Source organism: Papio anubis, chromosome 18 (genome assembly GCF_008728515.1).
Source record: "Papio anubis isolate 15944 chromosome 18, Panubis1.0, whole genome shotgun sequence".
Lineage (NCBI taxonomy): Eukaryota > Metazoa > Chordata > Mammalia > Primates > Cercopithecidae > Papio > Papio anubis.
In genome coordinates, this window is record NC_044993.1 from 49,073,499 (window position 1) to 49,101,228 (window position 27,730).

Consider the following 27,730-nt stretch of genomic DNA (forward strand, 5'->3'; position numbering starts at 1 on the left):
ATTTCCCTAAATGATGAATTTTTCAAGTGCTCTGAATGTATTAATTTACCATCAGTGTATTTCTTTTTTACAGTGTGTAAAGTTTGTATGAATCTGTATAGGGTACTTTGGAATGGTCTACGGGGAATAAAGTTTTATTTTATTCCTTTACCCCAGAGTGTTCTCTCTCTCTGCCTATCAGTCTCCCCTTTTTCTGATGTTTCAGATCCCTTCTCTCTGACCCTCATGCTCCTTTTCTTTCTGACTCTCTGTCTTTTTGTGTTGGTTTGCTTTGTTTCATTCCCTCTTCCTCTCTCTTCTCTTTTCCCTTTTCCAGCAGTGTATCATTTTATCTTTTCTTCTCTAGGAAGAGACCAGGACTGGCAAAAATAAAATTTAAATACTCCCTTAAATATTATTGGTAACCCAAAATGAAAATGAATTAACTAAAATCTTTACAACTTCAAAAGTTGTTTTAATAGAAATTGTCAGAAATTGTATACATACTTAAAAGAAATGGATTTTTGGTAATTAGATGAATTGTATAGTTTTCCAGAATAAATCATTGAGTGAATTGGATTTTGGAGAATTGCTCCTTCATTGAACCAATTTCAGGGAACATTGTACTTTCCTTGATATGGTCTCTCTCTCTCTCTATAAGTCAGTCTTTTTCAGCCTCTCTCTCAGACACTCTCATGCTTACACACGGAATTTCTAAAGCCTTCTCGCTTCACTTGTGCATGCTTTTCTGCATGCCCTCTCTGGCTTTCTTTTCCCGTCATCTTGTCCATTTCTAGACAGACTTGCACGTGTATGTGTGCATGCACACACACACAGACACGCACACACACACAGACACGCACACACACACAGGCACGCACACACAGACATGCACACACATGCACACACACACCTGCACACACACACACACGTTTTCTCTCATACTGTGATCTTTTGTCATAAACATGTTGTCTTTGTCTCATGAGTAATTTGCATGCACAGATTCTATTCTGTCACTTTCTGCCTCTGTTTCCATCTCTCATATTATTTCTTCCCCACCCTCTTTTCTTTTTGTTTTTTCTCTCTGTGCTTCTCTTTCTCTCCATCTCTCTACCAAGATACATCTCTCTCCTCCCTCCCCATGTACCCAGTTCAGTTCTGTGAGGCCCTTTCCTCTCTGGTAAGTGATTGAGGGAAGGTGTAATGGGGCCGGTGATAACCACAGCCCCAGCTCTCAGCAGGAAAAATGACTCTGAGAGGCTTTCCCAGCAAGATCTGGGCACATGGAGCCACTGCCGAGTATCTCTTCTCTCATTGTGTCCACAAATTCACAACAACAAATTAACAACTCAAATTCACAACAACAATTTGTCCACAAATTAACAACAGCAAAGACTTCGGAAGAAAACATAGTCCTTTGGTCAAATAGGCTCACAAATAATTGCTGAAAGGGAAGGGGGAAAACATTTTACAAATTCTCCCTCTCTTTGTTGCAGAATGTCTTCTGATATTCCTTGCCACTGTGAATGAGGTTTAACTTTCTGATGTCTCCAAATTATCATTTATTTTAGAGGATATTTTGAGGTGGTTGCTATCAACTCCCACTGATGCAGGACAGGTGAGCCCCAAAACTGGGGCTTAGCAAGGGAGGGTGCTTTGCTTTGCCCAGAAAACAATTCAAGGGTGAGCCGTTGGTGTTAGCAACTTTCACAGAAGCAGCAGTGTACAGCAGCAGCAGCGGTATCGCTCCTTGCAGTGTGGGGCTACCCCACAGGCAGTGTGCCCAGAGTAGCAGTTCAGAGGCAGGGCTGCAGTCATATTTATACTCACTTTTAATTACATGCAAATTAAGGAAAGCGCTATTCAGAGGTTTCTAGAATAGGGGTGGTAACTTTGGCCATTGCCACAGAAAGGGGCAGTAACTTCTGAGTGGTGCCACGGCAATTGTAAACTAACATGGCACTGGTGGTTGCATCTTATGGAGAGGTGCTTTAGCCTCTTCTTTGTTTCAGCTAGTCTTCAATCTGGTCAGGAGTTTGAGCCCCACCTCTGGAGTCAAGTCCCACCTCCTCCCTCACCACCAATGCACTGGCCTTTCTGTTGATTTTATGAGACTTCTCGTAAAAGCAAAAGCTAGGCTGGGTGCGGTGGCTCATACCTGTAATTCCAACACTTTGGGAGGCCGAGATGGGCAGATCACAAGGTCAGGAGATCGAGATCATCCTGGCTAACATGGTGAAATCCTGTCTCTACCAAAAATACAAAAATTTAGCCTTGCATGATGGCGCACGACTGTAGTCCCAGCTACTTGGGAGGCTGAGGCAGGAGAATTGCTAGACGAAGGTTGCAGTGAGCTGAGATTGCACCACTGCACTCCAGACTGGGCGACAGAGCGAGACTCCGTCTCAAAACAAATAAATAAGTAAAAGCGAAAGCCTTCCTTTCCAAGCAGAGGCCTGCGTTGGCCAGGGAAGTGGATGCATCCACAGCTGGGGGTGCCTGCGTCGGGTGTATGTGTTTCCATAGATGCAGTTGTTGCTGCGTATGGCATCTGAGCTCCTATGTGCATCTGGGCACCGGGGTCTCCCTTATGTGCCACATCATTGGTGGGGCTAAGGGAATGGGTTTCTGAGAGTATCTCCATGTGCGCTGCTTGGTCCGAGCATTTGAATGAATCTGAGTGTTTGTGTGTGAAAAAAGTTTATTTAACTTTCTATCCAACTGGGGACATGATATTTTGAAATTCAATATAAACGATATGGAGATTATTTCTCGTTTGAAACATCTATTCTTCGGTTGTGAATAATCAAAATGCAATGATAATTGGATACTTTAGCCCCTTGTGAAAGAAAATCCAGAAATGCACTCCCAGCATCCCCACCTTCAGAGCACACGAGTATTGGTTCAGTTAAAGAGTTGTAAGCAGAAGACAAGATTCCTCTGGATTTCCCAAGATGCACTGCTAGACGTTAGAAGTGACACGAAGTGAGACTGAAACCCTGGGAGGGTGTAGAGGAAGCAGGGCTGGGCACAGGGAGGAGAGCAGACCGTCTTCATGGAGGATATTTTCTCATCAGGAACCTGAATTCGGGAGTTTTCTCTGAATCCAAGTGGCAAGCAGTCCCAGTCTCTGCGGTTCGGTCTCTCCCTTTGTCTCACCATTCAATGTAAACCCTTTCAGTTTTCTAAACAGAGGATTAGAAGCAACATTTTCAAGGTCACCCACAGCACAACAGGACTCGAGCTTCCCTTTGAGTGTTGTTCTGTAGAATCTGTTTGTAGTTCTTGTTCCTCCGGGGGTTGGAACCTGCACAGAGCCTGCCTTGGGGGCTGTGTGTGTGTGATTTGAATGCTGGCACTTCTCTTTGTGCTGGTGCCTGAGTCTGGCTTAGAATCTGGGCATTAAAAAGGATGATGATTCTGTGTATGACTTTGTGTGCAACCCGTCAGGTGTGTGATTGGCTGTATGAGTATGGCTTTATGCAGCTACTGGTCTCCAAGGTGAGATTCCTTGTGTGAGTGACCCCACTGTGTGACTGACTGTATGCACATCTGTGTGTTGCTTCAAATGGCTCCATGATATTGTCTATGAACCACAGTCTGAGAAAAAGCCAGGCCTACAGGCACAGGCACACAGTGATTGATGCACTCACACACTCAGGGGCACACACACACACTTAGACACACAAAGGATTCTCCCTTTAGACACAAGCTGTTACCATCTCCCACCTCCAACCACATCTCACACAGAGATCTTCTCAGCTACAAAGCAACTTGCAGAAGATTTGGATACAAAAGTCCAAACTTACTTGTAACTTACATGTGTAACGCTCTCAACCCCCTAGGGGGCTTTTGGAAATGTGTGGGAGCATGATTATCACATGACCTGTGTGTGCTATAATATTTAGTGTATGTGGTCAAAGGACATTAGGTCTCTCACAACGTATATCCTTTTGGCAGCAGAGACTGATTCTGTGGGAGACAGTTTTTCTATGGACCAGGGAGGGAGATGATGTGGGGATGATTCAAGCACATGACATTTACTGTGTACTTTATTTCTACTGTTATTACATTGTAACATATAATGAAATAAGTATATAACTCACTGTAATGTGGAATCAGTGGGACCCCCAAGCGTGTTTTCCTGAAACTAAACAGTCCCATCTGGGGGTGATGGGAAAAAGTGACAGATCATCAGGCATTAGATTCTCATAAGGAGCCTGCAACGTAGATCCCTTGCATGTACAATTCACAGTAGGGTTCACGCTCCTATGAGAATCTAATGCTGCTGTTGGTCTGACAAGAGGTGGAGCTCAGGCAATAATGCCAGTGATGCGGAGCGGCATACAATACACCTTGCCTGCTGCTCACCCCCTGCTGCGTGACCTGGTTACTAACAGGAACCTAACAGGGGACTGAGGACCCCTGCTACAGACCCACTCTGAAACCAGCCTATTCAAAATGTCGATAGCGCCCCTCTCGGAAACTCTGAAGTGCAAAACACAAAAATAAGCAAGGGTACACACACACAATTAGGTTCCCTCAGACACTCAGACACACACACACAAAGGACAGGTCAACTTCATATAATCATCTAAACATATAGATGGACATACACCAAACATCATCATAAAATCCCAACCAAGGCCAGAAAAATACAGAACTTGTCATACACAACTCACACACAAAGAGTCCAGCAACGTAGACACGTGGTGACCAGCTAAATCCTACAGTTGCAAATTAAAGGGAATTTAACTTATTATTATATCCCCACAATATAGAAATTTTTGTAAGAATTATTTTACCTAATGTTGATATTGCCTTTTAAGATACCTGCCTAGGAACACTGTTTCCTGATTTTTAATGTGCACACAAATCCCCTAGAGATCTTGTTACAGTGCAGATTCTGATTCAGTAGGTAGGGGATAGGGCGTGAGATGCTCCATTTCCAACGAGCTCTCAGGATATACAAATGCTGCTGGTCTTCAGGGTTCTAGAACACCGATTCTCAAACTCGGCTACAAAATGAGATCATCTAGGGACCTCAGAAATTGATGTCTTGGTCCCATCAGCAAAGATTTTGACTTTGGTGATGCTTAGGCATGGGGACTTCTCAAATCTCCCCAGATAATGCCACTATGCAGCACATTTTGGGAAGCTCAGTTCCAGGAAACCACCCGTCCTCTTTGACATCACAGCCAGGGCAAGATCATCTCATTAGATGCTGTAATGCCTGACCGTACATCTCCTACACAGTGTGCACTCAGGTAGCTTCCAGGAGGGGTGTTCCAAACACTGAGCTGATTCTGATGCTCCCTTTCTGCTCTTAGATTATATAAGGGTATAAACTTTATTCTGTATTTGACAGTATATGAATTTCTCTTATTTTGAGAAATTTGTATCTTGGCAGCACAGTGGAATCACCTGGGGTCCCACCTGCAAAAATGCTAATCCAGTTGGTCTAGAATTCATATATTTAAAAAAAATTACATAACCTGAAACTAAAATCTGCCCCAATGATCCTGAGGTGCAGCCAGAACTGAGAAAAACTGATTTACAATATCAAGCCCAGACCATGTATAAGGGGATGGGAGGGTATCAGCTCCGCTTTCTGCTCCAGCTCCAGGCTCCAGACTAATCCTCTGTCCATGGCTTGTGCCATTCCCTTCTCATCACATTTCTGGGCGTTTCCATATATGTCACATTGTTCCTTTTCTTTTTGGAAGGAGTTTCACTCTTGTTGCCCAGGCTAGAGTGCAATGGCACGATCTTGGCTCACTGCGACCTGCAACTTCTGCCTCCTGGGTTCATGTGATTCTCCTGCCTCAGCCTCCCGAGTAGCTGAGATTACAGGTGCCAGCTACCACACCCGGCTAACTTTTTGTATTTTTAGTAGAGACAGGGTTTCACCATGTTGGCCAGGGTGGTCTCGAACTCCTGACCTCAAATGCTTCACCCACCTTGACCTCCCAAAGTGCTGCGATTACAGGCATGAAGCACTGCACCAGGCCTACCTCTGAGTTTTTTAACACAATATTCTTTTTTTCTGAAATGGCTTCTCACATTTTCTGTATTTGGAAAATTCCTATTCTCCACTGTCACCTCTTTTGTGAAGTCTTTTCTGCCCCACTGTGACAGATCTAATGATTGTGACATCGGGTGCTACCTCTGATCCTTTAGCAGATCCGCACTGTAACTCATTGTGATCATACACCAACACAGCCTCTCCCACACTAAGTTGAGGACACCTAGATGGAAGAGACACTGCTTTACTCATGGGCTGACGTGTGACATAAAGGAAAGAGTCTGATAGAGCTGGGGTTGAATCTCTCATCTGCATCTGGGATTGTGGGCAAGTTATGGATCTCTTGTGGCTTGGTTTCCTCCCTCGTTCAATATGAACAAGAGCATTTGTTCAATGCCAGTGAGGGCTATTGTAAAGATTAAATGAAAAATGATGCAGAATAGATGTTGGGCAAACGATAGATTTTACTATTATCATATAATGTCTGCATGCTTTACCCTTAGCGCTCTTAGAATATAGGAAGAATCAAGGCAATTTCATCAGCTTGAACTGGAAAGGCAATACTGGGATCCATGCATGTAATGACAATTGCACTAATTATTCCAGTAATTATTGGAAATTGAAATGAAAGTCCTAAAGAGTAAGTACTCTGTATTGATACCCTTTGATCCGAGAATCTCACTTCTAGGAATGTAACCTGAGAAAAGAAGACAACAAAATTAAAAAGCTACATGCATGAAGATGTTCTTTGCTGGATTATCTATATTAACAAAAAGAAACAAAATACGCCTACCTGGAAGGCTTCTAAATGACCAAAAATTGAACTGGTAGTGAATTATGACACAGCATTATAAGGCTATATTGATCAGTTGTTTAAAAGCTTGGTACAAAAGATCTATAGAAATGTTGGAAAATGCTTAGGTCCCAATATTAAATTTAAAATGACTAATACAAAATGATTACCCTGAGATTATTAGTGGTCTGAATTTTATCTACAGGTGAAAAACACTGAAACACATGGAAAGAAAAGAATATGTGCATATATTTTATGGTTATATTTTGCTTGTTTTCTCTTCATTTTAAAAAACCAATTTTGAAGTCTGCTTTTTAAAATTTGTATATACGTATCGGGTACAAGTGCAATGTTGTGTCACATGGAGATTGCACAGTGGTCAAGCCAGGGCCTTTAGGGTATCCATCTCCTGAATAACACACATGTTACCCATTAAGTAATTTCTTATCCTCCACCCCCTCCCATCCCTTCACCCTTCTGAGTCTCTGTTGCATGTTATTCCGCTCTCTATGACATGTACATGTTTTAACATCCGTTTATGTGTGACAATGTGTAATATTTCTTGTTCTGTTTCTGCCTCATTTCACTTAAGATATCCAGATCCATCCATGTTGCTGCAAAAGGCATTATTTTATTATTATTATTATTATTTAATAATCAAGCCTTCCCTTTTCTTTTCCTAGGTATCGAAATGGTCTTTTCCATACAAGTCTTTGCTGAGTCCTTACATCATGTCAGGACTAGAGAATAAGCTCAGAAGATCAAGCTTCAGCCTATACAGTGGAAGAGCCACAGTCTCATGGGACAGACAGGTACGTACGCAAAAAATTATACTGAAATTTAAGAGGAGGAAGTAGTGTCAGAGTACAGGAAAACGCACAAGCTTTTGGATGGAGAGGACTGAGCCCCAGCTGCAGACTGTGCAGGCCAAGTCATATCACTCCGTTAAAACCCTCAGATGCCCCCCATACTCTCAGCATCAAAGCCAACATCTTTGCAGTGTCCTCGACACCCTTGCAGAACCTGGATCACCTCCCTGACTCCACTGCCTTGTACTTTCTGCCTTGCTCATTTCGCTCCTGTCTCTCTGGTCTTTGCTGCTTTCCTATATGTTAAGCATTCTGGCCCCAGTGCCTTTGCACTTACATTTTTTCTGTCTAAAAATGCCCCTTCCCTACCCCCAGATATCTATATCACCGACTCTCTCATGTCCCTCAAGTCTTTATTCTAATTCTATCATTTTAGTGAAGCCCCTTTCCATATAATTACAACCCCCAAGTTTCCCTATCAATTTCTCTGCTATTTTTCCATAGCTCTTGCCACTATGAGAGTTCATCTGTATTTATTATTTGATTTCTGGCTCTTCTTACTAAAATTTAAGCTTATCATGGGCAAAGATTTTTCATTTATTTGTTCACTGCTACATTGCCAGAACCTAGAATGATGTCTGGCACATAGGGGGGTCTTCAACCAATATTTATTGAATAAATGAATAAAAGAATGAGTGAGATTCAGTGACTTCATGTACAAAAGGTAGCATAATGACATTTATTCCTTCACTAAGTCACAATGTCAAAGCAGCTGGCACCCAAAAGGTATTCAGGAAGCATGAGTGAAAGGTCACTATTGAGATGACTCAGCAAGGGGTCCGAGGGCTGTGCGATCCGGCCCCATCCCAATAGAATCCCCTGTAAATGAGACAGTGCACCTGCAAACCCCCAGTGCCTACCTTGGAAACTCAGTGCATTTTAATAAGAAAACAGGCTTCATTTCTGCACTCAACAGCACAGGCTGTCAACAGTCAAGGGAGTAAAAAAACAAAACAAAACAAAACAAAAAATTAAATGTACCCTGGCTATTTTTGCATCTAGGAAAGTATACAGATTTTTAAAAAATAATAGAACCAGAAAAACAAAAGCAACCAGTTTAACAAATTAGATTTAGCTCTTGTCAAAGGAAATGTTTTTTCAGCCAATACTAAACAGCCCTCCCAATGCTGTAAAAGTCTCCAAATGTGAAACTCTTGGAGCTTGAAAAGGTCTCTCTTGCCAGCAAAAATGCTTCCAGTAATACCCAGAAACAAGATTCATTAAAAGCTATCTTTAGCATTATCAGCAATTTTGTTATTATCCTGTGTCCTTCATAAAGTGCATTGTATGCCTCTACTCTGAGTTGTAGAAGGAGGGGGTGATGACAGAGGAATGGCAAGAAAAGCTACCCTGGCCCTGGGGAATTGCCTTACTCTGCTAGGGGAGTGAAAAAAAATAGGAAAGAGAAGGAGCTAAAAACTTTCAAAGTAAATTCAAAGCAGGATCTTTAGAAGTCAGCATTCAATGAATATTATTAGAAAAATAAATGAGTGAATGAAAGGCTACAAAAATGAAGCAATGAACTGACAAAATATACACACTCATGCCTAACATTTTATTGGCTAACCTCAAAAAACAAGGGATGCCAATGATATAGGCTCCCTGAACTCAGTGGGGGAGAAATGAGTCCAGATAGCTAGACCCATATGGTGTAGTTAATTACCAAAAGGGAAGAGAGGGTTTGGTCATCATAAGAGACAGCAGAGCAGGTGCAGTAATCAAATTTTTAAGATTGGCTTGAGATGTGTGTCAATTAATCAGCCATAGGTTCCCAAGGAATGAAACTGATAAGCAAAGCCATCTAAAATCTCTATCTTTAGAAAAATATATCACTAAAACCCTTGTGTTCCTTGTGAGACTGGAAGCCCATTATTGGGTATATATGTTAACTAATTGTCAAGCACTTACTGTGTACCAGGTATTGTGCTAAGCATTTTACATGCATGAACTGAATCCTCCTAACAGTCCCTTGAGATAAGCCTTATTACCTGGTGGTCAAGAGCAAGGGCTCTGGGCCAGGCGTGGTGGCTCACACCTGTAATCCCAGCCCTTTGGGAGGCAGAGGCAGGTGGTTTACCTGAGGTCAGGAGTTCGAGACCAGCCTGGCCAACATGGTGAAACCCTGCCTCTACTAAAAATAAAAAAATTAGCCGGGTGAGGTGGCACACGCCTATAATCCCAGCTACCCTGGAGGCTGAGGCAGGAGAATTGCTTGAGCTGGGGAGATGGAGGTTTCAGTGAGCCGAGATCATGCCACTGCACTCCAGTCTGGCCGACAGAGCGAGACTCTGTCTCACAAAACAAACAAACAAACAAACAAACAAACAAAGAGCAAGGGCTCTGGAGCCAGAGCATCTGAGCCACAACCCACCTCTACTGCTTGCTAGCTGAATGGATGCAGGCAGTTGTGTAACTTCTCTTTGCCTCAGTTTACTCATCTATAAAATGAGGGTAATAATAATAGCTATCTCAGACACTTTGGGGAATGTTAAATGAGTTAATCCATATATAGCATTTAGAATATGCCTGGCATAAAGTATATGCTCTAAAGGTGATAGGTAATATTATCCATTTTGTAGATAAGGAAACTGAGTCGCAGAGTGGCTGAGTAAATTGGCTAAAGTCACACAACCATTATGTGGAAGAGCTCGCGTTAAAAACAAGGCCCATTTTCTCTCCCATGTTCATTCTCTTAATGATCACGTTATCCATTAGTCAGATTTTTATGTCTAGGAACCAAGAATCCAAAATCTTATGAAAGTAGCTCACGTCTGCTCTTAAGCTGTTATATCGCAATTCTGTTTTATCACAGCAACCAAGACAGAATGAATCCCAAAGAATTTTAGGAGGCAAAATCTACAGAACCCAGAGTTTGGATGGGCTGTAAAGGAAGGGTGGACAAGAGAGGTTGCGTAGTTCCCATTTTCTGGCTTGTTCGCTTAGAATGAAGGAGGAAGCCTTCGTTTGGGGTGACAGGTTGCACAGAGGGTAATGACTGCTAAGGTGAGCCTCTGAGTTTAAATTCTGTGGGGTACACCCCAAGAGGCAGCAAGCTATACGGCGCCTGAACTCAGCTGAGAATTCTGGGCAGAAGCACAGATCTGAAAGTCATCACAACGTAAAAGGGGCAAGACTGGGGATATGACTGAGGTTCCAGATAGTCTTCAGCAAAGGAGGAGCACAGAATACAACAAGAAATTCTCAGAGAACACTTAAGGGTATAGGTGGAAGAGAAGCCCCAAAAGTGGATCGAGATAGTCAAACACTAAATGAGGGCTCCATCGCTAGGCATTGCCCATAATGAAATGCATATAAGCTATGATGATTCAACTATGCAGTTCAGAGAGTGAGACAGAGAGAGAGGAAAACGGAGTCAAAGAATTCTAATGGTTTCCCCTGACACTTTGCTCAGGGAACATATACACTTGGAGTGAGTGTTAAGTAGGACATACAAATCAGGGGTTCTCAATTGATCTTAGCTGCTACATGCTTCGTGGAGTGTAAACACTTTGCTACCCTGAGTGAAGCCTAAACAAAACGTACTCTGTCTTATAGTTGAGCTAAGAGAGAGCAGCGTGGTAGGGAGAGGTAATTCTGACCTAAAGATTTAGCTCCCTCTGAAACTCAGGCTCCATTATGAGATAACCATGGTTGCCCCGAGTAGGCTCATTGAGCCATATAATGGAGTGACAGACAGACCACCCAATGAGAACTTCGCAGCTGTGGAGGAACTATAGATGTTTTTATGGAAAAGTCAGGAGTGAGAGATTAGGCTGTTGCAGCTTCCAAAAGTAGTTACTGAGAACTCAGCTACTCCCGGGACTGAGGTCTGGGCACATTCCAGAGAATGAAGATTCAGCAAACACCACTTTAGACCTGATTTACGATATAAGGCAGATCCTTTGGCTCAGATAGACTCGCAAGAGAAGAGAAGGGAGGTAGAAGCATGAGATTTAGAATCAGTACATTCAAGTCCCTGTCTTACGACATACTAGCTGTGAAAGTCTAGGCAAACCTTTCACACAATTTGAGTCTCAGTCTTCTTTCTGTGCGGTGGACACTACGGTCCCACAGTGTTTTGTGTTGAGGGGATGCATGGTGAAGGTCTGGGTACCTGACCCACAGTTATCCTGGGTTCTTTCCAGAGGACGCACATCCCAACATACAGCTGCAGACTAATTGAGATTTGCCAGCTTCCTTATAAGCAGGGACTTTGTCAAGAAAACTGTGCATGGTACTTTAATAACTGTTTTATTATACTTTAACATAGTAAAAAGTTGGCTGGGCGTGGTGGATCACACCTGTAATCCCAGCACTTTGGGAGGCCGAGGTGGGTGGATCACAAGGTGAGGAGTTCGAGACCAGCCTGGCCGACATGGTAAAACCCCCTCTCTACTAAAAATACAACATTTAGCTGAGCGTGGTGGCACACACCTGTAGTCTCAGCTGCTCGGGAGGCTGAGGCAGGAGAATTGCTTGAACCCGGGAGGTGGGCATTACAGTGAGCAGAGATCATGCCCTGCACTCCAGCCTGGGTGACAGATGAGACTCCGTCTCCCCGGCCGCCCCCCCAAAAAAAAGTAAAAAAGCTTTAAATAGAAAGGAAAACATGAATCAAAAAATAAAACTTACAGTTATTGAATGCCTACCTGGTCCATTCCATTAACTCCTTTAAATCCCCAGTGCCAGGAGGTGAGTAAAGTGATTCCTAGTGTAAGGGATAAGGGCACTGGAAGACACGGAGTAAGGTACCTAAGGCTGAGTAGTGCAGCTTGTAGCTAAACCAGATTTGTCTGGATCCAGACCTCACATTGCCCACTGCCACTTCCTTCAAACAAGACTTGTGTTTCCTAAGACACACTTGTCTTGGAGAAAGGGCACATGGTTGGCCCAGAGACTTTCCTGCTGCTCGGAACTGTGCCCTCCTCTTATTCTCATTTTACTCCTCATAATATATGTGACTTTTGCATAAGACACCTCAAATCCTTTTTGGAATGAGATGGAGGAGAGACACTGTAAATAATTAAAAAGATATGTTTGCACACATGTTTTACCACGTATCTATTTAGGTACATGTAGTTGCATGTAGTTGCATGTATGCGCAACCTGGTCCACAGCAGGTGTTTACGATGGTGGCTGTGCTTAACTCCTTATTGCACTCTAGAAGAACCCTTGATAGTTTTCTCTGTGTAGCATGGGAGAGAATGGAATAGGCTCGGTGCTTCTCATGCCTCAGTCCTGTCTTCTGAATCAGTAAATAGCCCTTTCCAAAGAAGAAAGATTTTCATCTTCGTCTGAGGGCTGCCTCTGCTGGAAAATCCCCTCTGGGCTCTGGAGGGCTTCCTCACAGTAAGTGGAAATTGCAGGTCTCAGGATCCCAGAGTGAGGCAATGAGACACTGAATGTCAGTTAGCAAATATTCGATGCACCCATGCTTCTAGGCTTGGGCAGATTTTCAAGGCACTAGGTGAGCCACTGTCTTGCCAGGACTCCCACTGACTCAAGGTCTTTCACTGCAACTACAAAATCCCTGTTACCTGGGGCAGGCTGGGTGCGTTTCCTTAAAGTCTGGAACTCCGTACACCTCTGACTTCTGCTTGTCTTTATGGCTCCTGCATTTTTCTTTCCCTATTCTTCCCTCTTCACCTCCCCTGCCAGTCCCTGCACTTTGTGAATACAGAAACTGAGCATGGCGACCTTGCAGGTGTGCGGCATCATCTCCCTTCAAGAGAGAATTTGTTTAGCTTTAAGGAGTGCACCAAACTTAATTGGGAGGATAAATGGTAATTGATTTCAGCAGATTTATATTGAGAACCTACTATGTTCCAGACTCAGTTGTGAGTCCTTAGAGCCTGTGCAGCTTTAAGCATGATAAAGATGGTACTTATCTTTATGGAACTTGATTCTTAGAGGGCAGAGGAAAGGAAGATGAGCAACAAAATAACTAAATAAATAACAAGATTTCAGAGAGTGGGAAGTGCTACAAAGAAAGCAAACTAAGGTAATGAAATCCAGAGGGTTGTGTATGTGTATGGAAGTGTTGCGCTGCTTTTGCTAAGGTGCTCAGGAAAGATCTCTTGGAAGCTTTTGAGCTAAAACCTGAAAGATGAGAAGTCAGAACATATAAAGATCTGGGGAAGAGCATTTCAGGCAGAGGGAAAAATAAGGTCAAAAATTCTTGATAATTGCCATCAAATAGTTCTGTCAAATAGCACTTTATGCCGCATCTGCAAATAATCTACATTCATCTCTGTGCCACAAGTAATTTGCTTCATATTTGGGGAAATACGGGTAAGAAAATCTCTAATTTCCCTCTCCTCTGATATTTTATTCTGTGAATCTCACAAGAAAAAGCCAGAGGTGGATGCAGAGAAGGGTTTGGAGGAAGAAAAGGGGCCATAGGCTTAGGATCCTCCCCTCCACAGCCCCCAACTCTGACCCTTCTTTTTCCTCACCTTCCTCCCATCCAGGGTTTAGAGAACAAGAATCAAACATGATTTCTTTTCCTTTTCATCTACCCCCTCTTACCTTCCACCTTGATTATCTTCCAGCATCCCCAGCCCTCTGAATTTGGAGAAGAGGAAGAGAAGGGAGGAAGTTGAGAAAGAGTAGAAAACCATTTGTTAAATGCACTTGTTAAAATTATGCAGATTCAGCCCTGTGCTTCATGTAGCTCCTGGCTGGATTTTGCAATGCCTCATCCTCAACATGTTACCATAGATTTCTCCAGGATGCAATGATTCCCTCGCTATAGATTTTAGTCAGCTTCTGAGGTCTGTTGGTGATTTAGGAGGGATCATTTTCAATCTGCTTAAGGATTAGTCAATGCCTTTTACGGGTTCATGGCTTCTTTTCCTTCTGACAGTGTACGTGCAGCTGAGTCCTCTCAGTTCTATGTAGAATTTTAGATTTTTATGTGCAAGAAGGTCTTCCAGACTTTTGGTCTCAAAAGAGGTCAAACATTCTCAAGCCCAGTGTGTCTCAGCCTCAGCACTATTGAAATTTTAATTATTCTTTGTTGTGGGTAGCTGTCCTGTGCATTGCTAGATGTTAAGAAGCATTCCTGGCTTCCGTCCACTTGGGTGATCCCTGTACTCACCCTCCCCCACTGCAAGTTGTGAACATCAGAAATGTCTCTATACTTTATCAAATGTACCCTGGGGGATGAAATCGTCCTGGTGAAAACTATTGCCTAAGCCTAACACTGGATAAAAATTGTTTGATTGAAGATAAGAATGTGTTTCTTTCATTCACACGAACTTCAATTTGCACTACTTCACGATATCCATTTAAGGATAATCTCAACCTTTTTTTTTTTTTTTTGAGATGGAGTCTCACTCTTGTCGCCCAGGCTGTAGTGCAATGGCATGATCTCGGTTCACTGAAACCTCCGCCTCCCAGGTTCAAGCAATTCTCTTGCCTCAACCTCCCGAGTAACTGGGATTACAGGCGTCCGCCACTACGCCTGGATAATTTTTGTATTTTTGTAGAGATGGTGTTTCACCATGTTGGCCAGGCTGGTCTCGAACTCCTGACCTCAGGTGATCCACCCGCCTCGGCCTCCCAAAGTGCTGAGATTACAGTCATGAGTCACCATGCCCGGCCAATCTCAGCCATTTTTAATGAAGACTTGTGTAGAGGTCCTCAGTCTGTGAAGTCCACTCAGATGGCATCACATATTCACTGAAGAAATCTGGATTAAAGCTTGCATAGCTCAAGAACTATTAAACTTGCTCAATGTCATGACACTGCAAGAGGTGTTAGCAACAATCCATGTGCTGGGAAATTCTCCCTCTTGAATGACATTAAGACTTAACAGACTACAAGTGAATTCGACTAATTAAAATTTATCAGTGCTCCAATTCTTCCCTGGTAAAACACACAAAAGTGGTCTGTGAGGAGAGCATTCAGAATTCAGGCACAAAGCCATAGCCTAATGTAATGGAACATTTTATAAGGTGTATAGATCAAATGAAAATATGAATGATGTTGAAATCAGTAACTAAACATAAACTGTCACATCATTCTGTTTGTTTCTTTTATGGCTAATCTTTCTCATCAAATTTTCTTGTTTAGCTTCTTCATTTGCTTGTATATTTTCCATCTTACTCCTATTTAAGAGCAGGGGTCTTGTTATCTTTTTCACTGTTGTATCCTTAATGCCTAGAACGGTGCTTGACATATGGTATAAACTTTATAAATATTTGATAAGTAAATGCAATTTGAATGAATGAATGATCTGAGGGCAAACAAGGCAGCCTGATATTCACCAGAAGTGGGTATAGAAAGCTTCTAGAAAATGGACTTGCCTTGAAAACGCCTGAGTAAGAAATGTTCTTTGACTAGTTTTAAAAAAACATGGGCAAGTGTCTCGAAAGGAAGGAAAATTTGATGGTTAAGCACAGAGACTTTAACATCAAACTAATCTGGGCTGAGCTCTCACCTTAACCATGTGTAAACTGAGCATTCCCGGTAATAGACCTCCTCTAAGCCTCAGTTTCTGTACATATAAAATGGGAATAAACAATACACATGAAGGTCACCCAAGCCACATCAAAGATGTTACAGGAAAGCGGCCCCGATCCAGACCCCAAGAGAGGGTTCTTGGATCGCGGGCAGGAAAGAATTCAGGGTGAGTCCGAAGAGTAAAGTGAAAGCAAGTTGATTAGGAAAGCAAAGGAACAAAAGAATGGCTGCTCCCTAGAGCAGCCCCGAAGGCTGCTGGTTGCCCATTTTTAAGGTTATTTCTTGATGATATGCTAAACAAGGGGTGGATTATTCATGCCTCCCCCTTTTAGACCATATAGGGTAACTTCCTGATGTTGCCATGGCATTTGTAAATTGTCATGGTGCTGATGGGAGTGTAGGGGGGGACAACTAGAGGTCACTCTCTTGGCCATCTTGGTTTTGGTGGGTTTTAGCCAGCTTTCTTACTGGAACCTGTTTCTATCAGCAAGGTCTTTATGACCTGGGTCTTGTGCCGACCTCCTATCTCATCCTGTGACATAGAATGCCTTAATCGTCTGGGAATGCAGCCCAGTAGGTCTCAGCCTTATTTTACCCAGCTTCAATTCAAGATACAGTTGCTCTGGCTCAAATGCCTCTGATGAAGGCACTTAATAAATGGTTTCTATGATTGTTATGATCAATAACATTCAGAAGCAACTAATTATCAAAACATTCGAATGGACTGGGTATGGAGGCTCTCGCCTGTAATCCCAGCACTTTGGGAGGCTGGAGCAGGAGGATTATTTGAGCCCAGGTGTTTGAGAATAGCCTGGGCAACATAACAAGACCCCATCTCTACAAAGAACAAACAACAACAAAAAAACCAAACAAAATATTGAAATGGGCAGCCTTATGAAGCAGATATAGTCCTGACCTTGGTTTTGATGTGGGAAATTCCCAGTCCTCTGCAGCTTGGTGAACTGATGAATCCCTGTTGTAGGCTCCATGCTACTACATTTTCACACTTGTCATGACCAAGGCAAGTGTCAGGTGTGTCAACAGACAGAGGCATGCAATTGGGCAGGGAATTACACCTGGCTGTCAATCCAGACATTTCTGGTATGTATGGGGAGTCACAAAGCTTTCCAAGTTACATCATGACCTTATATATTCATCAAATATTTGTGTTTAATTCCTCTCTTTTGCCTTTATCTTTTCAAGTAAAATGCATTAATGATAATTAACATTATATCTCAGTGTTTGTATTAGAGGATATCCAAGGAGGAATGTGAATTTGGTAGGAGAAGAGTAAAAACCATTCAAGGACAAAAAAAAAAAAAAAAAAAAGGGACTTTGTATCCTCTTTTGGGGAAAGGGTTAATATGGTTTTTGTTATATATAAGATACTTGAATCAGAGGTATAACTCTGTTATTGTCATGAGCTGGAGATTAGGTATGGTTTAAGTAGATGTGTATGGGAGATAAATTGGCAAAGCGTGTGTTTTGGTTGTGTAATGTGTCAATTTGGCAAGGATGAACTATCCTCCCCAGAATTCACTTTGTTGTATGTTCTTGTATTACAGTAGGGCAGAAAGAAGATTTGGGGAGATCTGGATGGCAGAAGAAAGGTAGCAGCAATTTTGTAGCTCACACGTTGCTGATTCACCTTCTTAGTGTGAAGTAGCATATTGACCTTTAAGTGCTTTACCTTCCTCTTTAGCTTCTCTGACTCCAAGACTAGAACTATGTGCTTAGCTCCATGATGAAGGGCCCTGGCTTCTTCAGGATACCCTTATTACCAAGGTCATAGTGAACAAGAATAGATGTGGTTTCCAATTCATCTTTGTGGGGCTTCAGCTAATGTTTTTAGGTTCCAGCATGCTCATGATCTTCCATTCCTAACTGCCTGCTCTAAAGACTTTAGAATCTAGTATCAGACACGGGCACAGAAACTTACAGAGACTGCTTAACCAGATTCCACAATTGTGTGTCAGTTATCTAAGGAATCTCTTACACACACACACACACACACACACAATCTCTTACTGGTTCTACTTTTCCAAATTTCTGAATTATTCTAGTTTTCTACTTTTCTGCTAAAACTTAACTGATATGCAACTTTTCCTTCATACTGCTTGACTAAATGGTATCCAAAGACCTGTCCACAGAATATAGAAGGATTCTTGATTTTGTATTCCATGGAGGCACTGCAGAGATTTTAAATGATCACTGTTTGAAGCTCAGAAGACAGATGTTTTCCCAAGTTTTAAAATTACGGTAAAATACACATAACATAACATTTACCACTTTAACCATTTTAAGCACACAAAGGTATGAAAGACATTCATAATGTTGTGCAGCTATCACCACCACTCATCTTCATAGTTTTCATTCTATAAAACCAAAATGTTATGTATTAAATAATAAATTTCCACTTACCCTATACAAAGCCCCTGGCAACCACCATTCTACTTTCTGTCTCTATGATTTTGACTACTTTAGGTATCTCATATAATTGGATTCATACAGTATTTGGCCATTTATGTCTGGCTTATTTAATTTAGCATAATGTCCTTAAGGTTCCTCCATATTGCAACATGTGTCAGAATTTCCTTCTTATATAACAGCTGAATAATATTCCATTGCATCCCTATTCCACAGTTTGCTTATCCATTCCTCTGTCAATGAACATTTGTGTTGCTTCCACATCTTAGCTATTGTGAATAATGCTGCTCTGAACATGGGTGTATAAATACCTGTTTAAGGCCTTGCCTTCAATTCACTGGGTGTATATCCCAAGGTGGAATTGCTGGATAATATGCTAATTCTATTTTTGCTTTGATAAATTATGACAGTGTTTTCCACAGTAGCTGAATCACTTTATATTCCAAGCAACAGTGCACAAGGGTTCCAGTTAATTTCTTATTCTTACTAACACTCGTTATTTTCTGTGTTTTTTAAAGAAAATAGCTATTTATATACTTTCTTTGGAGAAATGTCTACTCAAGTTTTTTGCCCATTTTTTAATCAGTTAGTTTGGTTTTTGGTTGAGTTTTAGGAGTTCTCTATATATTCTGGATATTAATACCTTATCAGACATATAACTTGAAAATATATTCTTCCAATTGGTTGGTTACCTTTTTACGCTGTTGATATTGTATTTTGAGGCACAAATACTTTAAAATTTTAACAAAGCCTAATTTATGTATTTTTATCATTGTTGTCATCCAGGCTTTTGGTGTCATATCCAAGAAATCATTGCTAAATCCAGCGTCATAAAGCCTTAGTCCTACATTTTTTCTTAAGAGCTTTATACTTTTAAATTTTGCATTTAGAACTTTAATTCATATTAAGTTGATTTTTACATGTGGTGTTAGGTAAGAGTACAATTTCATTCTTTTTCATGTGGATATTCATATTTTTAAGCATATTTGTTGAAGAGACTGTTTTTTTTTCCATTGAATGATCTTGGCATCCTTGTCAAAACTTATTTGCCAAATATGTGACAGATTATTTCTGAACCTCTATTATATTGCTTTGGTCTATATGTCTATCTGTATGCTAGGAGCTCACTGTTTTAATTACTGTAGCATTGTAGTAAGTTTTGAAATCAGAAAATGTGAGTCCTCCATCTTTGTCCTTTACTTTCAATATTATTGTGGTTATTTGGGGCTCTTGAGATTCCATATAAATTTTAGGATGGGTTTTCTTATTTCTATAAAATCTTCACTGGGATTTTGATGAGGGATTACATTGAATAGATTGCTTTGGGTAATATTGATACCTTAACAATATTTGTTTTCCAATCCATGAACATGGGATGTGTTTCCATTTATTTCTGTCTTGTAAAATTTATTTCTGAGAACTTATGAACACAAAGAAGAAAACAACAGACACAGGTCTACTTGAGGGTGAAGAGTGGGAGGAGGGAGAGGAGCAGAAAAGATAACTATTGGGTACTGGGCTTAATTCCTGAGTGATGAAATAATCTGTACAGCAAACCCCTGTGCTGTGAGTTTACCTGTGTAAGAAATCGTCACTTGTACCCCCAAACCTAAAATAAAAGTTAAAAAAAAATTTCAGCAATGTTTTGTATTTTTCGTTGTATATGTTTTTAACCTCCTTCGTTAAGTTAATTTGTAAGTATTTTATTCTTGTGATGCTAGTGAAAATGAAATTGTTTTAATAAGTTTATTTTTAGATTGTTCATTGTTAGTGTATACAAATGTAACTGGTTTTTCTGTGTTGACTTTGTATTCTGCTACTGTGAATTCATTTATTAGCTTTAAGAGGTTTTTGGTATGAATTCTTTAGAATTTTCTAAATATATGATTATATCAGCCATAAACAGAAATAATTTTACTTCTTTACAATAAAAGGCATCTAAGATGCCTTTTATTTTTTTCTCGCCTTATTATCTGGCTAGAATATATAATGTTTAATAGAGGTAGTGAAAGCAGGCCTCTTCTTCTTGTTCCTGATCTCAGAGGAAAAGCTTTCAGTCTTTCACTAGGCAGTAAAATATTCACTGTGGATTTTTCATATGTGGCTTTAATTATGTTGAAGTCACTTTTTTCTATTTCTAGTTTGTTATGAGTTTTTATTTAAAAAGAGTGTTAAATTTTGTCACATGCTTTTTATTTGCCTCAATTGCTATGATCATGTGGATTTTTTCAAACTTCCTTCATTAGTTGATTTTTATATTTTGAACCATCATTGCATTTCAGGAATAAATCCCACTAGGTTATGGCACATAATCCTCTTAATGTGCTGCTGAATTCAGTTTGCAGGTATTTACTTGAGGATTTTTGCATCAATTTTCATAAGGGATATTGGTTTGTAGTTTTCTTTTTCTGTAACTTATTTGCCTGACTTTGGTATAAAGGTAATACTGAATTCACAGAATTAATTAGAAAGTGTTCCCTCCTCTTCAATGTTTTGGAAAACTTTGAACAGAATTGCTATTAGTTTTTCTTTAAATGTTTGGTAGATGTCGCCAATGAAGCCATTATGTCCTGGGCTTTTCTTTGTTAGAATTTTTAAAAATTACTTATTCAGTCGCCTTACTAATTATAGGTCTATTCAGATTTAGTCTTGGTAGGTTTTGTGTTTCTAGGAATTTGTTCATTTCATCTATGCCATTCAATTTGTTGGCTTACAATTGTTCACAATCCTCAAATAAAATTACTTTTATTTCTAGAGAATCAGGAGTATGTTCCCACTTTCATTTCTGATTTTAGAAATTTGAGTATTTTCTCTTTTTCTTAGTGTAGCTAGCTAGCTTGGTCAATTTTATTGATCTTTTCAAAGAACTAATTTTTGGTTTCATTGATATTTTCTGTTTTTCTTTCTCTACTTTGTTGATAGCTCATCTTTATTACTTCCTTCTTCTGCTAGCTTTGTCATCAGTGTGTTCTTATTCTGGTTACTTAAGTTGTAAAGTTGGGTTCTTGCTTTGAGATCTTTCTTGTTTGTTTACTGTAAGCATTTATGACTATAAATTTTTCTCTAGCACTACTTTTGCTATGTTCCATAAGTTTTGGTATGTTATACTTTCATTTTCATTCATCTTTAAGTATTTTCTAATTTCCCCTCTGATTTCTTCTTTCATTCACTGATCATTTAAGAAGGTGTAGTTTAATTTCTATAATTTTATAAATATTACAGTTTTACTTATGTTGTTGATTTCTAACTTTATCCCATTATAGTTGAGAAAGAGACTTTGGTTGATATCTATCTTTTAAAATCTATTGAGACTTAATATGTGACCTAGTATATGGTCCAGTCTAGAAAACATCCCATGTACACTTGAGAATAATATGCATGCTGTTGTTGGGTGGAGTGTTCTGTAAATACTTGTTAGATCCAGTTGGATTATAGTGTTGTTTAAGTCAATTCCCTTACTTATCTTTTGTCTGGTTCTATTTGAGTGGAGTACTGAAGTCTCCAATTACTATTGTAGAAATGTCTGTTTCTCTGTTCAATTGTGTCAGCTTCTTCTTCATACATTTTGGTGGTTATTAAAAATAACAAATATTAGATGTGCAAATATTATAGATGTTTGTTTTAGATTTCTTATGTTGTATGCAGATGTGTTATGTTTGTTGTGGAAATATTATAGATGTATTATTAGGTACGTAAAGGTTTATTTTGTTATAGCTTCTTGCTGTATTGAAACTTTTGCGAATACATAATTTTTTGTCTTTTGTAAGCTTTGTGACAAAGTCTATTTAGTCTGATATTAGTGTGGATACCCATGTTCTCTTTTGATTATTATTTGAATAAAAGATCTTTTTGTATTCATTCCCTTTCAATCTATGTACGTCTTTGAATCTAAACTGAATCTGTTATAAACAACATATAGTTGGACTATATTTTTAAAACCCATTTTGCCAATCTCTGTCTTTTGATTGGAGATTTTAGTTCATTTGCACTTGAGTAATTACTGATAAGGAGGGATTTATTTCTGCCTTTTTGCTGTTTGTTCTCTATGTGTCTTATAGTTTTTTGTTCCTCATTTTCGGCATTGCTACCTCCTGCTGTGTTTAGTTGATTTTTTGTAGTGAAATGCTTAAATAACTGTCTCATTTCTTTTCGCATATATTTTAGCTATTTTCTTTGTTGTTACTATGAGGATTTCATTTGATATCCTAGAGTTATAACACTTTGATTTGAATTTATACCAGCTTAATTTCAATAACACAAAAACTCTGCTTTGTAAACAGCTTCATCCCCACCTATTTTGGTTACCTCAAAACATAAATTAGCAATTTCGTTCAATGAAGTATTATGCTAAATTATGTAGAAAAAATGTAGAGTTAAAAAGTTACAATAATAGTAGCTTTTAGAATAATAATTCTAAAATGTATTAGTCTCTTAAACCATTTAGAAAACAAAAAGTAGGGTTATAAACTATCGTTACAACAACAGAAGCTTTTATAATTGCCATTCTCTGCTTTTTTGATCTTTGTTTCTTCATGTGGCTTCAGTTTACTGCCTAGTCTACTTCTCTTTCACCTTGCAAGACTCCACTGAGCATTTCTTGCAGGGCAGGTCTGATGGTAAGAAACTCCCTCCGTTTTTTTTTTCTCTGAGTATGTCTTAATTTCTCCCTTACATTTGAAGGAAAATTTTGCCAGATATAAAGATACTTGGCTGACAGTTATGTGTTTTTTTTCTTAGGACTTTGAATATGTTAGTCCATTACCTTCTGTCCTCCAAAGTTTCTGATGAGAAATCTGCTGAAGATCTTATCAAGGATCCCTTGTCTGAGATGAGTTACTTTTCTCTTGCTGCTTTTAGGATTTATTTTATTCTTTGTCTTTTGAGAGTTTAATTAAAATGTGTCTTAGTCTGGTTTTTTTGAGTTTATCTTACTTTTGAAGTTCATTGAGCTTTTTGGATGGTTATACTAATGTTTTTTCTCAAATTTGGGAAATTTTCAGTTATTATTACTTCAAATATTCTTTCCACCTATTTTCCCTCTCTTCTCATTCTGGGACTACCATAATGTGTATGTTGGTCTGTTTATGTACTACAGGTCTCTTAGACTCTGTTCACTCTTCCTCAATCTTTTTTTCTTTCTGTTCCCCAGGCCTGGTAATTCCTGTTGCCAATCTTCATGTTTGCTGTTTTTCCTTCCACCTGCTCAAATGTCTTTACATTCCACTAGTAAATTTTTCAATCTAGTTGTAGTACTTTTTAGCTCCAGAATGTATTTTTTGTTTCTTTTTAGGTTTTCTGTTTCTTTATTGACGTTTTCATGTTGTTTATACATCATTTTTGTAACTTTATCCACATTTATTTTTAGTTCTTTGACCATTGTTAAGATGGTTGTTTTAAAGTTGTTTTAAAATCTACTTTGTCTGGTAGATCTGCCATCAGGTGTTTTTCAGAGACAGTTTCTATTGATTTCATTTTTTCCTTTAAATAGGTAATGCTTGCCTCCTCTGTATATGTTTTGTGATTTTGTTGTTGTTAAAAGCTGAACATTTGAATTTGACAATGTAGTAATTCAGAAATCAAATTTTAGAAGACATAGATTTGTGATACCATTTTGCTGCTTTAAAACTGTGTGCCTTAAGTCAAATAACCTCATTATTCAGTTAGTCTCTTTGTCAAATGGGAGATAATAACCCTCATTTGTGTTAGAAACATCTACTCCCAAATATCAATGTTCTCCTACTCACCACTCACTTCGCAGCCTTCTTGCAGTTAGGCAAAGCCATGTAACTAATTCAGCCCAATACACTGTGAGTAGAAGTGATGTGCCACTTCCTGCTGAAACATTTAAAAGCCATTGTGTGCCTCTTCAGTTTTTGTTTCTCTCAATACAATAAAATACAATAATTGTGGCAGCCACATGGTGAGCATCCATCAACATGAGTCCCTGAATGGCTATGTGGAGCAGAACTCCTCACTGATACAAATTGGGCACTTAGTATGAGACATAAACTGTTGTTGTGGGAAATCACTGAAATTTCAGAGTTCTTCAATTACTGCTGCATAACCTAGGCAATCCTATAATACCATATGCAACGTAGTGTGGTTGTTTTGAGGTTCAAGTGTAAGTGCTCAAGTGAAAACTATCTAAAAGGGTGCTGGACATAGAACAAGTGCTTAGTAACCATTTTTTACCTTTTTTTACACCAATTTTCCATTTGGTCATCCAAATAGAAGACTGGTATATATAAAAAGATAGAAACAGTCCACCTATGGTCATCTTTTAACGTTTCCCAGCCTGTGCCCTTCTTTCCTCCACATGTAAGAAAGCATATTTAGAAAAATGTGAATTTGTGAGACCTCTAAATGAGGTCCTAAGAATTTCCTACCTTGCAAAATGTTCTTTCTTTTTAAAAAGGATTAAGTGTAGGAATCCCTACAAACAGCAGGTGCATCTGTACAATGGATATGTTTGCTTATCAATGGGGGTAAATGCCACCTGCTCTGGAATCTTTTGATTGCATCTTACCAAATGAGCATCTAGTTGCAGGTATGCCTGGAGATGCACAAATGTTTTGTAATGACAAAAGCCTGAAGGCCTCAATAATGATTTCACTCTGAGAGACAGACAGCAGGACCTCTGTACTGTGGGATCTCTCACACTATGATTTTACTGTCATTGAACTGCATGTAGTGCACACTTGAGCAATAGTGAAATCTTTTCAATGGCACAGCTGGTATGTTTAGACTGGTGCCTGGAACAAGCTGAACAGTCAATCTCAGCACCACTAGCTGTATAACTCTAGGCAAGAGATTTAACATCTCTGACCTTCACCTTTTATCTGTAAGATGAGGATAAATTGTATTTAGTACCTATCTTATAGGTTAATAAAAAGATTGAGTGAGATGTGTGGGAAAAACAATTAGTACAGAGTCTGGCATATAATAACTTCTCAATAAATGTTTATAATAATAATTATGATCTTTATTATCCTCATTGCTGTCGTCACCAGAACACCGCCTGTTGCATTACTTTGCCTTCCATGATTACACGGACTATTTTCAAAAGGCTAATCATTACACTTTAGAGAAAATTTTTATTATGTATTTATTGTTATTTTTATTGTTAAATTTTATTAAATTTTTATCATTTATTATTTTATTATATATAACCAAAGTTTAATTTAAAAATAAGTTATTGGTCAGGCACTGCATTATATGTTTTCACAGAAGTTATTTCAATGTATTCTTGTAAAACTCCACATAATCATTAAATCTATATAGCTAGAAAAACGTAGGTCCAAAGGGGTTAAATAATTTGCCCCTTATTAAACAGTTTATATTTTTTCTATATTAAATTGTTGGGAGTACCAACCAAGATTTTCTGATTCTATGGTCTTTGCTTCACCCATTCCACATTACAATTTCAGGTCTTAAGACGGTCACCACGAAATGTGGGTGCTCTCCCTCCCCCAGCCTGCGTAATTCTGGCTAAAGTACATCCTTTGTTTCTCTAAAGTTAAGTGATCAATGAAATTAATATTTAGATATTATTTTTCACTGTTTTACTTCAAAAATGAATTCACAGACACGATCACGTTTGAATCTTTCTTAACTGCTTAGTCCAACGGAGGCTCACTCACCCTTTTTCTTCAGATGAAGAGATCAAGGCTGAGTGTCAGGTGGCGGCATTCCTGAGGTCACAAAGATGCTCATTGGCACTGTGTGAACACCTTGGGGCTTCTGATACCCCACCCATCGCTCTTCCTTTCGTGTTCATAATTCCAGAGGCCATGTGTAAAGTATTAATCATCACAATTAGAGAAAATGCTATTAAACTTTGATTTCCAGATGCAGTAGTCACCCCTGATCCACCGGGGATATGTTCCCAGAACCCCAGTGGATGCCTGAAGCTGAAGATGGTACCTAACCCTGTGTACACTACTTTTTTTCCTTTATATACATGCTTATTATAAGTTGGATGTGGGGGCGTGCACCTGTAGTCCCAGCTACTCAGGGGGCTGGTGGGAGGATGACATGAGCCCAGGGGTTTGAGGCCATCCTGGGCAACATAGTGAGATGTTGTCTCTAAAATAAATAAATAAATAAAACTTTAATTTATAAATTAGGCACAGTAAGATATTAACACCAGCAATAACTATTAATAAAATAAAACAGTTACAATAAAATACCATAATAAAAGCTATATAAATGTGCTCTCTCTTTCTCTCTCTCCTCTGACCTCCTCTCAAAATATCCTAATATTTTCAGACTGCAGTTGACCACTGGTCATGGAAACTGCAGGAGTGAAACCACATAAGCAAAACCTTGGATATGCTACTATGTATCCCAGGAAGAACAAAACACTCTCAAATTTTATTTAGCCAAGCTCCATTCCAACTATTTTGTTTTATTTGCAGAGAACAAAATGCAAAAGGAAATACTCAGTGCTAGAAAATAACCCCCTAGGGTGTACCAATGAACTCTTTGCCTAAAAATAAACTCAATTTGGCAAGAGCCACCTGCTGTTTCTTATAAAGTGGCTGGGGAAACACAAATCCTAAGGCCTCGGGGACTTATTCTCTTTCACTTCTGTTTCCAATTCTCCATACTCTCTCCACTTCAAAATCAACAGCACTGAAGCATAATTTACATACAATAAAAAGGACATATTTTAGGTGTATAGTTCTATGAATTTTGGCCAGTTTATGGACCCATGTAAGCCTCATTCCCAATAAAGACAGAGAATGTTTCTCCCACGTCAGAGAGTTTCCTCAAGAGCCTTTTGCAGTAAATCGCCTCTGACTGCATAATCCAAGCAGTTGCTGATATGGTATCTATCGCTATAGTTTTGCCTATTTTAGAACTTCAATTAAAGGGATCCTGCTTTCCTTTTATCTTACTTTTTTGCTCAGCATAATGCTTTTAAGTTTCATCCATATTATTGTGTGTATCACTAATTTGTTCTTTTTAATTGCTATCAAATACTCATTACACCAATATATCACTTTTTCTCACCTTTACTTTTTGTAAGACACTTGGTTGTTTCCAGTTTTGGGTTATTATGAGAAATGCTGCTATAAAATATTGGTGTACAAGGCTTTTTATGAACATATAATTTTTATTTCTCTTTTAGTCATGTAATTGCCAGATTCTATAGGAAGGGTATATTTA

General features: G+C 39.3%; 1 long non-coding RNA gene across 7 annotated transcripts in view; it reads left to right on the forward strand.

The window, feature by feature from the left end:
- The first annotated feature begins 6,340 nt into the window (after positions 1–6,340).
- LOC110742019 overlaps positions 6,341–27,730 on the forward strand; it is a 93,678-nt gene continuing 72,288 nt past the window's right edge. For all 7 annotated transcript variants that reach the window (XR_002519184.2, XR_002519185.2, XR_004179822.1 and 4 more), the window contains exons 1-2: positions 6,341–6,644; positions 7,481–7,609. This is a non-coding gene — a long non-coding RNA (uncharacterized LOC110742019). The remainder of the gene's footprint in view (positions 6,645–7,480; positions 7,610–27,730) is intronic.